Raw genomic sequence first — 14,943 nt, forward strand, 5'->3', positions numbered from 1 at the left:
TACTAACTTGATTTTATTAGTACTTAAAGACAGGAATGACTCATATGAATGATATTCACAGACAGATAAGTAGTAAGAATACCAGGTTATTATTTTACTATAAATACAGTTGCAGAATGCACCAGAATATTCAACCATAGTGGACAAGAAGGACATATTATTCTGAGCAAATCGGTGAACATTTAGAATCTTCTCTATCTGCAGTCTGGATTAAACTTTCCTATCCAACTCTTAGCACTCTGAGTATCAATTAGCATACTAGCTAATCATTTGCACTGAATGTATGGATTTTACTACAAATAGTATCTCATTCCTCAAGCCCAAGCTCATAGGAGACAAATCATTTTTGCGTAGTTAAGAGTATAGGATACGTGAAGCAGAAGTTGTAAAAAAAATAGAAAGCAACTTCATATAAAGAAAAGCCAATTATAAAAACATCAAGTTCTTCTTTTCTATTTTTTGAGCCATGAGTTTTGACAAGTAGGTACTTCCTTATTCATTCCTTCAGCCACTTCTAGGACTTTCCATTTGCTTACTTATCCAGTGCTAGTTATTATTAGGGCTTATTATTAGAGCTTATTATTCCCAGTCTAAAATTTTAAGATGTTGATGAGTAACAAATGGTATGAAACTATTGACTAGTAATAATGCAAAAGGAGGGACTGGATTTAAAGGGGCTGCTACCACACCTTCAGTTTCAGATGGGTTGCACCTGTAGTCCTCCTAAATGATCTTCATTGATCACAGGCCCAGGGAAGAGGGGTCTTCAGATCTAATTGGTCCTACAGCCTGAGGCAGTCTATGCATGCAGTGTCTCTCTCACCTAGTGGAGGTGGAGGTCCTTGGAGCCAATAACATAATTTTGGAGAAAATAGGACAAAGTGAAGGTAGTAAATCTGAATTTGTACCATCCATTTACAGGTCTGTGTAAACAGTGAGATCATAGGTAAGGAGCCAAAATGGATGTGGGCACAGAGGACACAGAGTGAAGCAATGGGAAGTGGTCTATATCAGTTATAGAGAGGGGGAGACATACTTGCAGAAGCTTTTGTTCACTGCAAGTATGGAGATAAGTCGGTCTCATTTAGGAAGTTTGCAAAGAGGCAAATATCTCCCCATATATTTTCACTCTAGCCATAGCATATACTGAATTTTTCTTTAAAAGCCTTTCATCAAAACATTTTCCTATTTTTAACATGTAACATATTAGAAATCCTCTCTCTCCGAATATTGAGAGCTACAACTTTTGATTATCAAACTGACTAGAACAGTATGAAGCTCATGAAAAGGGAGTCTTTTTCGGTCAGAGTCGTAGGATGAACTTGCCCTGTGAAACATACTCTTTCACCAATTATACCGGGGGAGGGGTGAGAAATAGCAACGTGTTCTCTGCTCCTCTGTTGCACACACACCACGTTTCAAGAAATTCAGGGTCTTCTTTGAAAAGAACAATATCTTGATCCCCTGAGACCTACAGGCCTTTTTTAGGAAGGAGAGATTTATAGTATGCCAGGTTGCATTTATGGGGGGAAAAAAACCCAAAAAACAAAAAGGAGTTGGTTCTTGGGCTGCAGAAAGCAGATGATCGAGAAGCCATAATGACAGAGTTTGCAGAAATTACATTCTTTGAAAATGTTACAAGAGAGCTAGGAGAATGTGCTCAGTATTTGATTAAAAGCAAAACTAGAAGGTCCTGAAAACATGATATACTAAATGAATATGTCAATCTTTAAAGACACTGATCCATTCTTGCGGAATTTGGATAAATCTAAATAGTACACCTCCCTTATTACTGTGATACCAGGTTTTTCAATTTGTGTTGCCAACTTGTAATTTAACGTGATTTGATTTTTCCCTCTATATCTTAACAGGTGTATTACAGCCTTTGGTATGCTCTTAATCCTAAATTTACACTCAGTTACCAACTCAGGTGTTTTGAGTTTGGGGAGGAAATATTTGAGTAGATTATATACTTTCAAAATATATTCAGTATTGTTTTATTTCAGTTTAAAACTAGGTTGACTTTTATTATGTATCATATATATAAAGTTATTATATATATTATAAAGAGGTAATGGGATACTACAATTGTAGTCAATTTACCAAATTAGAAAATTTTTAAATGTGTTAATTAATAAACCTATAATTATCTAACCCAGTGATCTAACCCAACGATTATATCATACTGATATTTTTCCATTGCATTTTTAAAAATTTAAATCCAGGTTAGTTAACACATAGTGCAATAATTAAAGTGGTCTTCTATTGTTCTTCAGAATGTATCCATTTTATATTTTCGTTTGTTATAAACTTTGCCCTTTTAAAGAATGCAAAAATGCTCTAGGTTATTCATCTTTTCAATTTTGTTACTTGTTGGGGTGGGGGGGGAGAGGAAGCTGTAACTACTTAAAGACAAGACGTGCTTCCAGACACATACACACAGAGACACACAGTAGCATCCACGTGGTTTCGGACCAGCTCACTTACATACTATTTAAGCATGTTTTGGGACTTCAGACTCCGGTTCTGAGAAGCTAACATTTACATTTAAGATATCCGCTTCTTCGAGAACATTGCTTTCCCTCGCTTCGTCTTTCATTCCACCTTAAAACAGCTGAGAAGACTGAAGGAAACCAGCCCACAGTTTGGCCCCTCCTACCAAGGATTGGACTTGAACTTCTCTGTCGTCCCGGCTGAAAAAGGATCCTGACAGAAAGCTAGAGGCATAAAGGAGCCTGAAGAATCTCATGTAACTCTGGGAACAGTAAGCAATATATTTACTCTTGCCCCGCTCACTTCTCTCCCCCACGCTCCTTAGCTTTTAAGTTCGTATCTGACTTGGAAGGGAGAAAGGACGGAGGGAAACCTGTGGTTCGCTGCTTTACAAAGTCTGCCTCTCCTCTGCCTTTTGGAAAGGAGACTCAGATCAGGGCACTTAATTTCTTCGTAACAAACGCCAGCTTGCTTCCCGGGGTCTAAAGGCATGGGCGAATGGAAAGACAAGGGGTTTCCCTTACTTAGAGCCCCCAAAGAAAGCGACCGTTCGACAGGGCAGTGAGGTGGCTCTTGTTAGAGCTCCACGTGATGCCTCCCTGAGGTTACCGATCCCGGACTAGAGCGGTGTGGTTTTTGACAGCCACTAATACTCCTTAGCGATGGAGTCTGTGGGCTCTGTTAACGTTTTAATAAAAAAAAAAAAAAAAAAAAGTCGTTTCGATTACTTATGCAAAGCGTTCCTGGGTTTTCCATAAGCTGCAGTGTCAGGAGAAAAGAAAAACAATGTTGAAAAAGGAATTGTAAAACCACTGGTATTCTGATTTGCCCTTCCCTAAATTAATTGACGAGCCTGGAGAACAGAGCTAGATCCTGAACAAGTTTTGAGCAAATAACAAAGTTAAGTTTTGAGTGTGGATACTATTTTGGTAACTTTGTTTTAGAAAAAGTTAAAAAGGGCATTTGGCTTTGAAATAAGAGTGGCTTAACCTATGTAAGTCTCCTAGAACTTACAATCATTGGAGTGTTAAAAATAATGATTTTCATCTCAAAAAGTAGAACAAGAAACGCTGGTCACACTGGTTGATGATGTAAGCATTTATTCGGCCAAGGCACATGGAGAGTATATACTAGAGGCATCTCATTTGGATGGGTGTCAGTTCTTGGTTAGGATGTGTGCATATACAACCCTTTGAGTTCAAGGAGGATTTGTGTTTTATTTCTGTTTGTTTCAGAAATTTGGAATTGAAGCTGAAGAGATATTTGCAGGGAATCGTAGTGAAACAAACCCTGTTAAGAATTTTAAAATTTTATTCCTGGAGGTCCCTAGACCCTGCCAACCAAGTTTGATGTTGGGATAAGAAGCAAGTATTTGCTTCTTTCACTGAGCAAAGGAAGAGTTAAATTTTAAATTAAGCAATAATTGTGAAATGCACAGAGAAGTGTGCATTCTGCATTTGCTCAAAGCAGCTTTGCAGACTTCCTGAAAGGGAAGCACATTTTATGGAACAAGAAACTAAGAAACTTATTTAATAATTTTCCTTTTCCTACTTAAACATAAATGGAAAACACCCCAATTGTGACTTACAGTCCTTTTAACATTGTAAGTCACTTTTGAAGTATTTTGCATTTGGATTTTAATAGGAAAAGGGAAATTATTAAATAGATTTCCTAGTACCTGATAAAGAGTTCATTCCGTAGAGATAATTTGGCCTGTGTTCTTAACCCAGCAGTGTCTTTCCTGGTGTCACTACTTAGAAAGCAAAATCATGAAGCCATGTCATTTGTATATTAAAACACAAGTTCTAGGAATAAAAAGAGGAAGACAGAGTTAGCTGTGGTTCCTTTTCCTCTCATAAGCCTTGTAATTACCTTCAGTGTTTTCCCCTCCTCTTGCTTGCAGACTTTATAGCTCTAATTTTTCTCAACTTTGCTTTTTTTTTTTTAAATCACAGACCCTTTTACAAATCTTGTGAAATCTATAGACCATTCCCCAGAATAACGCACGTATGCTCTTCCAAAATGTGCAAATTTGGAAACACCATTAGGAAGATCACAAACCCGCCGAAACAATTCATGTCACATGCACATGTAGTACTTCTTAGAACTTTGGAGTTTTCTACTAATATCAAATAATTAGCAAATCATTTCACTGATAAGAAGAATTGTTAAACAGTGAATATTGCAGTGCCCATACTGTCATTCATTCATTAGTGTTCTGGGACTCTAAGCAGTGTGGTGTATTGGAAAAAACTACCAAGTGACCTGGATTCTATACTGAACCCCAGTAATAATTAACTGTGTAATATTAAGTTTGCCATTTTTCTGTAACATCTGGTATTTTTAATTGTTGATGCAGTACATAAAACAAGTAGGAAAATAAGATACAAGTTATATTTTATTGGGTTATGGGATGTCTGTATTTGCTGTTTTTATTCCAAAATTCCTAACAATATTTCCCTGCATGATTGTTTTACAATATTCTTGTTTATTACAAAGATAATTCATACTCACTGCTTAAATTTCATTAAATATAGAAAATTGCAAAGGAGGAAAGGAAAAAATGACCTATAATCCACTCAAGGGCTATTTTTTAAATTTTTTTCAATGTGTATTTATTTTTAAGAGAGAGAGAGAGAGAAAGAGAGAGAGATACACAGTATGAGCAGAGGAGGGACAGAGAGAGGGGGAGACAGAATCTGAAGTAGGCTCCAGGCTCTGAACTGTCAGCCTAGAGCCCTTTGTGGGGCTGGAACTCATGAACAGTAACATCATGACCCGAGCCCAAGTCGGACGTTCAACCACCTGAGCCACCCAGGTGCCCCTCCTCAAGGGCTATTTTTAAAATGTCATTCATTCATTCATTCAGTCAGTCAGTCAACAAATATTTATTAACTATTAGGCATCAGTACAGAGACAAAGAGACAGGAATTCATTTATATACATCTGTTTATACTTCTAGACATTTTTCTATACATACACTCACAGGTACATTTTACAAAATTGTGATTACATTTGTTAAAAGGTAAGCTAAAGCATATCAAAAATTTTTAAAGTTTATTTGAGCAACAGTTAAGTGGAATGGGACAGTGCCAAACAAAAGTGGACAGAAGCACTTCCCCAGCAGGCTCTCCAAAAAGAGACTTCTATCAAGAAGGAGTGGAATCAATGTAACAAAATTATCCGTTGGCTATAGTTTAAAGCCTAGTTGGCTGTTTGTGATTGGTTGTCCTTAGGTTTCACTATGTAGGGTGTTTTTAGACGGTGTTGGACTTTGGTTTGCTTATGTAGACCACCAAGGCATTAGTGTCACCTTATCTAATGGCCTCCTTATTTCATTAGTTTAACACACTACTCTTGCTATTTTATAGCGTGCTTACCCCTCAGGCATGATATTGTCTGTTAAAACATGATTTTTTTATCCTTGTGTATAAGTTTGTGTTCATTCTTACCTGAAGCAAATATTATTGAGTCCCTGCTTTGTGCCAGGTACTGGACAAGTAATGGCTATCTACCCATGAATAAGAGTGCTTCTCACCAGCATGTAATTTTTGGACTGTGGAAATGTTATATTGGCTGATCATTGATTTTTGGATATTCAGGTGGATTTGTTTTCTACTATTACAAATAACGTTTCAGCAAAGACCCTTATGTAAATGTTTGTGCACAACTTTGGATAGATTGTACTTCCTTTGGATAGATTCTTAAGAGTGGGGTTTTTTTTCCTTTTTTTTTATTTTTAAAATTTTTTTTTTTAACGTTTATTTATTTTTGAGACAGAGAGAGACAGAGCATGAACGGGGGAGGGTCAGAGAGAGAGGGAGACACAGAATCTGAAACAGGCTCCAGGCTCTGAGCTGTCAGCACAGAGCCCGACGCGGGGCTTGAACTCACCGACCGCGAGATCATGACCTGAGCCGAAGTCGAACGCTTAACTGACTGAGCCACCCAGGCACCCCCGCCCAGGTTTTAACAAAAGTTCACTACTTACAAGTTGTAAGATCTTAAGCCAGTTGCTTTATCAAAGCACTCTTTTCTCCACTGTAAAATAGGAGTAATAATAATAATTGAGTGTTTGAAGTATTCTCAAAAATGCTCAACAGAATTTCACGGAAGGTTAGCAATTATTGTTGCCATTTTGCTCTTGAGAAAAATTGTATCAATTTAGAAGCAGTATGCGAGAGTAGAACTTCCCTATGCTAACGCTAACACCGTGTTATCAGTCACATGGGACAAACAACAATAAATCCAAAAATTTAGTTGTTATATGAAAAATGGTATCTTGTTCAAATGTATATTTTTTTCAGAAATAAGGTTGGGCAATTTTATACCGGCCACTCATGTGTCTTTGTTTATGAATTGCCTCTTTCAATGTGGTTTTTAAATCCTTTATTTTTCAGTTTTCATTTTGAATATGGTAAATATTAATAGAAATAACTCACATAATCATGGGGCGCCTGGGTGGCTCAATTGGTTGAGTGTCCGACTTCGGCTCAGGTCATGATCTCATGGTCCGTGAGTTCGAGCCCCATGTCGGGGCTCTGTGCTGACCTCTCAGAGCCTGGAGCCTGCTTCAGATTCTGTGTCTCCCTCTCCCTGCCCCTCCCCCCTCATGCTAGGTGCCTCTCTCTCTCTCTCTCTCTCTCTCTGTCAAAAATAAACATTAAAAAAAATTTTTTTTAAAGAAATAACTCACATAACCAAAGGCCTTATTAAAGGTCCTCAATAGGTTGATGGGGGGTGGGAGGGAGGGGAGGGTGGGTGATGGGTATTGAGGAGGGCACCTTTTGGGATGAGCACTGGGTGTTGTATGGAAACCAATTTGACAATAAACTTCATATATTGAAAAAAAAAGGTCCTCAATAATTTTGAAATGTTGGGGGGGGTCTTAATATCAAAGGCTAAACATTAAACTGGAAATACAAATTCTATAACTATTGCTTTTCTCAATTTTGGAAAATTGTTCTTATTGTCGCCTGAAACCTGTTCTTTAAAAATGGGTGAGATGCATAGAAAAATGAAAGAAAGCCATTTTTATTCTCATAGACTGTCATAGTCTACAAAACCAGAGAAATTGAGGAGGGTTCAGGGAAGTGGGCCAAAACCCTTGTAGAATGTCCCACAGCTCCAGGAACATCTCGACCTGTTTCATGTAGAGAAGATGAAGACTAAGGGTTACACGATTCTTTATAAAGGTTTTGTAGGAAAAATAGCATCCATATTTGTCGAGAACCAACTTATTTATTTATAATTTTTTTGAATGCTTACAAAAGCAGAGACAGAATCTGAAGCAGGCTCCAGGGTCTGAGCTGTCAGCACAGAGCCTGACGCCGGACTCAAATCCATGAACCGCACAAACCGTGACATCATGACCTGAGCCAAAGTCGGCCGCTTAACCGACTGAGCCACTCTGGGAAGAAAATGAATTTATTAGCATCTCTTCATCTACTCATTGACGCTTAGGGTGGGGACAGTTGGGGGGACCCAACGGTTGGTTGGTTCTGGAGTCCTTTCCAAAGAGGACAGTAACCAGAGCAGACACTGTTCTGATCTTCTGATACTTGCACCTGCCTGAGAAAAAAAGAGATGCACCAAAATTTTGCTGCTCTTGCTGTGTGAATCTCAGTGTTTTTGATCCTTTCTGATTCTTAGTCTACCTTTACAACCTTGTTTGGAAGTACGGTTTATCTCCACTTTGTACAAATATCATTTTTAATTTGTTGAAACAGCAGGGTAATCCATTTTGTAGACTTTTTACATGTATTTGGTTCAACATTATGAAAGTATTGAGAAAAGAAATTTAAAGCAATTATGTAAGAATTTACAGAAAAGCAGTTTGGGGAAAAGGGCCTACAGATGCATGCAGCTGTGAGGACATGCTGTATAGGCACCTGCATCTGTGATTAAGATGTCTTTTTTTTTTATGACTTAATTTTATTTATTTAGAGAGAGAGGGTGTATAAGCAGGGGAGGGGCAGAGGGAGAGAGAGAGAGAGAGAGAGAGGGAGAGAGAGAGAGAGAGAGAGAGAGAGAGAGAGAGAGAGAGAATCCCAAGTAGGAGCCACAGTGCAGAGCCAATGTGGGGCTTGAACTCACAAACTGCAAGGTCATGACCTGACCTGAAGCCCGAGTTGGACACTTAATCGGCTGAGCCACCCAGGTGCCCCTGTAATTAAGATTTCTTAATGTCCATCAGTCCCTTGTTATATATACCGTAAACCTCAAACGGGTATTGTATTCCTTTCCATTCAACTGTCATGAAGAAGAGGCAGATGAATTTAAAATTGATGGAGGTCACAAATTTAGATCTTAAAAAGGTAACACCAGAGTTATCGGTAGTTCATGGCACAGTCTTCTAAATCACTGCTTTCAATATGTAATGGGAATTCATGTTCAGATAAGAACTTCAAAGTATTGTTAAACCCTTGATCCTTAGCAGAAGATGGTACTAACATATTTTAGGAAGATGCCACATAGCAAAAATTCTCATTTAAAGAGATTTCTTGGTTAGTTAACAATTTAACTGCAGATTTTTAAGATGGTTGCTTATAGTCTACCACTTGGTACTTATTTTTTGAGGTGGTGTTCACCAAGGATTTATATTTTAAATACATGAAAGCTCATAATATTTATATGGGATTTTTTTCTTACCCTTACCACTAACGATGTCTCTGCTATCAATGAAAAGTAATAAAAGAATCAACTTTGTGAGACTCCTTCAGTGTTTGCAGAAATTCTTCCTGTTGAAATTATTTACTTATTTATTTTTAAAGTTTACTTATTTTGAGAGGGAGTGAGCGAGAGTAGGGGGGAGGGGCAGAGAGAGAGGGAAAGATTGAATCTGAAGCAGGCTCTGTGCTATCAGTGAGGAGCCCAGTGCGGGCTCAGTCTCACAGATGATGAGATCATGACCTGAGCCGAAATCAAGAGTCAGATGCTTACCTGACTGAGCCACCCAGGTGCCCCTAAATTATGTTTTAGATTGGCAGATTGGTTTGGTTGATTAATACCTCGTGGACAATTGTCAGAATGAAAAGAACACACTTGTATAAATCATAATTTTCTATGAGGAAAATACTGTTTTATTAATATGGTATATAGCACTCCTAGAAAAATGGTAGGAAAAATATATCTTTTTAATACTTAGAAAAAGAACAGATATTAAAGGAAACAGTTTAGAAAATCTGCGCTCTCTCTGTCACTTAAGAATTTTACTTGCTGAGGGGTGCATAGGTGGCTCAGTCGGTTAAGCCTCTGACTCTTGGTTTCAGCTCAGGTTACGATCTTACAGTTTATGAGTTCGAGCCTCGCGTGGGGCTCTGTGCTGACAGCTCAGAGCCCGGAGCCTGCTTTGGCTTCTGTGTCTCCTCTGTCTGCTCCTCCCCTGCTCATGCTCTATCTCTCAACAATAAATAAACATAAAAAAAAAAAAAAAAAGAATTTTACTTGTTGGGTTAAAAAGAAAAATCCAGAGCTAATATTACCAGGAATTGGTGATCACTGGGCTGTATGCATTTACTCCTTCACCAATTCAGGAAGTTTTAATTCAGACTGACTACGTGCTAGGCACTGTGATCCCTGTAGGGGAGACCTGGGTGAATAAAGCAGGTGTGATTAATTCCCTCTTGGAAGAGAGAGTCAATAATTAAGCAAACAATAAACAGATGATAAAGGAAGCAACCTGATTCCAACAGTTGAGAATAATCTGGAGAGGGGCAGGACAGAAAAGTTTCCCTGAGGTGAAACGTAAGCATAAAGTGAGGCTGTGAGGGATGAGAAGCCAAGAGAGAGGAGAGAGCGTAGGAGGTGAATGGAGAGAGAAGGGTGTGGCTTGCGCTGGGGGCTCCAGGCAAAGCACTGGTACCTGAGCCTGCGAGAAAGCAAGCAAGAAGCTGGATGGAAAACCAGAGATTGGGGTAATGTTGTGGGTGCAAAGGAAGCAAAGTGGTTCCAGGGAAACAGAGGGTAGAAAAGTGATTTCACTTGAAAACTTGGTGGTCATTAGTGATCTTGATTAAGAGCAGTTTCAGTGGAGTGATGGGGACAGAAAGTGTGCGTGAGGTTGCCCGTGGATGGAGGGGTGAGGACTCTGGGAGCATGGATACGCTGTGAACAACTGGCCCTCTGGAGAAATCTGTTGGTAAATGCAGCAGAAACATGGAAACGTGGAGGGAGGAGGAATATGAAGCAGAGGGACTTCTATGGGCTTGCTCATCAGGTCATCAGGAGAAAGTCATTTTGTTTGTTCAGAAAAGAGAGGTATGACTATCATGTACTTACAGAAGAGAGAGGGCTTTTGTGTCCCAAGAGCCACTTGCGGGGTCAGGTCTCTTAACACGAGGAGGAATTCTGCTTCCTTGGTGAAGGCAAACAGGACTCAAGTGCAAGTACAGGGAGGTTGCTGATTTGGTGGTGGGAAGATAAGACACTTCCCCCTGGTGTTGTTTTCTCAGCGAAGGGAGATGAGGTCACCAGCTAAGAGAGGGGGGTGGGGAGAGGCAAGGTGGAGAAGAAAGCCATTTTCTAGAATGGGGATGCAAATTCACAGGAAAAACTTAGAAAGATACTGTGTAGTGTCCAGGGCCTCTGTGAATGTTGAGAGTGTGAACCGAAAACAAAACCAGTCTGCCAGGTTATGTGGTTTTTCTCTAGCTAAATGCTAGGAGCAAACCCAGAGAAGCTAGAATGGCTGAATTCTTCCAGAGTGGGAGTTTTGAAAGCAAGCAAGCAAGAAAATCTGGAAATCCTTAAGATGAACAGGCAGTGCCCTGAGCCAAAACACAAAATGAAAACAAAACACCTAAAACAATGCATGGAAATTCATGAGCTTATAGAATACAGATCTTTTTATCTAAGGTAATTATTAACTAGCAGGGAGTAATTACAAGTTGGCTTGATTTCCAGCATTTTGTAGGAAGGGATTGAATTTGTTGCTTTCACTCTTGTTGGATTCTTACCTTTCCAGTTGCCTGGACTGGATATCACTTTGGCAAATCTCAATGCCTTTACCTGCTCCAGGAGCCATCATACTGGGCTTTTTACTCTTCTTGTCTTAGTTGCTAGAACTGTCATTGTCATTTTAAATTCTGATTGCCTAACAGTTGCTGTGCCGGCCTTTATTGGGTGCCTAGGTAAGTTCTTATGTCTGCCTTGTATCATACCCTTCGGCTTTCCTCAGCTTTTGCTTACTTCTCCAGGCTCCCGGAAGCCATCAATGCTCCCTCAAGATAGTTTAGTGCTTTATAGAATTTGAACCATTACAGCTCTATAGTAGAAGGCTGGCCAAAACATGTGGTAGTAATAATCGACCATCAGAAAAAGTTTTTATTTTATAGCCTTGCTATCAGGATGTTCTTTCATCAACCTGAAATACATCCTTGATTTTGCAACTAAAAGTCATTTCCTTTTCTTTTTTAATCCTTAGAACTTCGGAGAACAGCTGGTTACCATAATCGACATGTTTTTTTCAGGAATGAAAATATTATTGAAATATTGACTCTTACATTTCTTCAAAGTTTAGAAGAAAATCTTGTTTTTTCAAAATTCATTATATATATATTTATATATATATAATTTATATATTATATATATATTATATAATTTATATATATATAATTTATATATATTATATATTATATATATATTTTATATTTATATAATTTATATATATAATATTATATAATTATATAAATTATATTTATATATTTATATATATATATTATATATATAATTTATATATATAATTTATATATAATAATATATATATATTATATATATAATTTATATTATATATATAAATTATATAATATATATATAAAAATTATATATATATATAAATATATATTTGTAAATCCTTACAATATTAAAGTTCTTTAGTTTTGCACTAAGGATGGCTGGGCACTTTCCTGAATGAGAACAATGAGTCTGTGTGGGTCAAACCTGGCAACATGCAGAGGAGGGGAAGCTCTTTGTGGTCAAATGCACTTATGTTTGCATCTGGCTCGGACCTTTTCCAGATGCACTGCTTGCCACTCAAGGTTCTTCTCTGGCCTCCTTTCCTCCTACCTCAATGAGACACGCCATGAATTGGAAAGTCATTCTGTACTTTATTCCTGGGTTCTGGCCGTATTTGTTAGGCTGTGGTTTAGATGTAGTTATCTAACTTCTTCCTGTCCAAAAATAAAGGGGACATCTGCAAACTGAAGGGGAGAGTGTAGCACTGTTTTTGTTAATTTCATATTTTTTGCAAGCTCACTGGGAGGGAGGGACATTTATGTCACCAGCAGAGAAGCTCAGTAGAAATATTCTTACAGACTCTACCAATGTCCTTGGTACTGTTCTCTAGCTTGTTGCTCAAAGGTTGAGAAAATGTAAATTTCCTATTTTGAAGCAAATGATGGTGTTTCTAATTTATTCCAGCCTGTGTTTTTTTACATGCAACGTCTAAGTATTCAGATTGGGTTTACACATTCATTATGGTGCTAGCAGTGGTAGATAGCACAAAAAAGAACTGTTTTTTTGTTTTGTTTTGTTTTTTGTTTTTATCATTTACCCTTTATGGTGCTGTGAGCTCTTCTGTCCTCAAAAATTTTACATTGAACTTTAGAACTTTAGTTTCACAGAAGTAGAGGGGGAAAACATACCGCAAGTCTCTGAAGCGTATATAAGTATCATATAAGGGGTCTACTAGACTGCATAGACTCCATGTATTTTGATAAAATCAGTTTTCTTGGTAATCCAATGTTTTTATTTCATGAACTTTATAATGTCCTACTGTACTCAGGGGTTAGCTTTGCCAGATGGCCAGAGTGAGTGGTCCGTGGTACAAAAAAGATCAAGAACTCCTGAGGGTATTGCCTTCAAATGCACATTTACACAGCTCTTCATCCTTCAAAAGACGGGGTTTCCGGTTTATTTTAAAAAGTGAATTGCCATTCACAGTATCTAGAAGCAAATTTCTAAAGCTCCTTACAACCTGAGAAAAGAACAGTGGATTTGAATTCCTATTTCATGTAACACAATCCAGGACAAGTAGAATGCTCATTTCCAGCTTAGTGGTTTCACTTCCTGGTAGTGCCTCGGATGGGTGGGTGTATGGCTCCTCTTATCTTCCACAGTCCTGCTATATTTATTTGTCAACCTTTTCTACTTCAAGTTCACAGTCAACATCCATATTTTAACTACCTCACTAGCTGCCTGAAATAGTTATTGTGTTAGTTGAAGAGTGAAACAAACCCAAAATGTTGATAATTTCATTCAGTAATAAAATGGTTCTCATGAAACATTTAAGCCAACATGACGATTTTCCTGGGGGTTTTCCCTAGACTGTTTACTTTAGAAAAAAGATACGGCTTTCCCCTCCTGTGGCAATCTTGAGTACGTCATGAAAAAAGGGCAGCAATTAAAGGGGAGTGGAACCCTCAACAAAACACAAATACTCTCTAGGGGAGCATTTTTTGCAAACCTCCTGGTCTGGAGAGAGAAAGCTGTGGAAGTAAACATGCTTCTCAAAACATTCTCTTTTTGCTAGCGTTTTGTGTCATGTCATTAGGTATATTTAAAAAGTGGTAACACCAAGGGCATTATTGTATCTGTTTCTTTTAAGTAAAAGAACGTTATTCTACGTTTTCTGAAAATGAACCTAATACAGTTAACACTTGTCAATGTGGTATTATTCCATACTCGCCTATGTGGCAAGAGGAATTTTTTTTTTAAATAGTCCATCTCATATTTGCAAGTTAACATCTTATAACTATAATTCAAATTCGGAAGAGTGTAAAAGATGAAAATGACTCTTTGAAAACTTTATTTGACCAACCATAGAAATTCAGTTTTTCATTTCTCTCAAATTCATATCTTGAGTCTATTCTGCAGCATCAAATAGTAACTTGGCAACTTCAGATTTTGGTCAGGCTAAAATATATATATATATATATATATATATATATATATATATATATATATATATATATATATATCCTTTTTATTTTGGATGCATCTCCTTTTTAGCCTGAGTATGTGAAGGGCAGGGGAGAGGAGGGAATGTGGTAGGGTATAAAGAAAGAGTAGCTGATTGAGAGTGAAAGACTTTGTTCAGCTGTTTCTCCTACTGGGTGAACTTGGCTAGTGTCAAGAGGAAAAATTTCTTTCTACCCTTCAAGATTCTTTTGGCTGGTCTACGAATTAAATTGTCATGAGACAGATTAACAAAAGAAAAAAAAATCCAAAGTTTAATTATGTGTGCATAGAAGCAAGTCCTAAAGAAATGACCAGGGTAGGCAGTTTGTATACTTTTTAGACAGAGACAATAAATCTGTGAGAAATAGGACAAAGAAAACTTATGTTTAGGCACCTTAATTGATAAGGAATCCTAAACTAATTTGGGTTGGGGTACTAAATTAGTAAAAGTAACAAAGATTGTTCAAATAGCCTGAAGAGCTCGGAATTCCC

General features: G+C 37.8%; 1 protein-coding gene across 3 annotated transcripts in view; it reads left to right on the forward strand.

Moving 5' to 3' along the window:
• The first annotated feature begins 2,495 nt into the window (after window positions 1-2,495).
• Window positions 2,496-14,943, forward strand: part of PLA2G4A (phospholipase A2 group IVA) — a 160,918-nt gene continuing 148,470 nt past the window's right edge. The window contains exon 1 of one of the 3 annotated variants that reach the window (XM_040446617.1): window positions 2,496-2,764. The gene's annotated coding sequence lies outside the window, so the exon portion shown is untranslated. Of the gene's footprint in view, window positions 2,765-9,989; window positions 10,410-11,490; window positions 11,625-14,943 lie in introns of those variants that run through there. The other 2 variants (XM_040446618.1, XM_040446620.1) reach the window with 2 other exon arrangements.

The sequence above is a fragment of the Herpailurus yagouaroundi genome, unplaced genomic scaffold, assembly GCF_014898765.1.
Source record: "Herpailurus yagouaroundi ecotype Mexico unplaced genomic scaffold, PumYag 195, whole genome shotgun sequence".
NCBI lineage: Eukaryota > Metazoa > Chordata > Mammalia > Carnivora > Felidae > Herpailurus > Herpailurus yagouaroundi.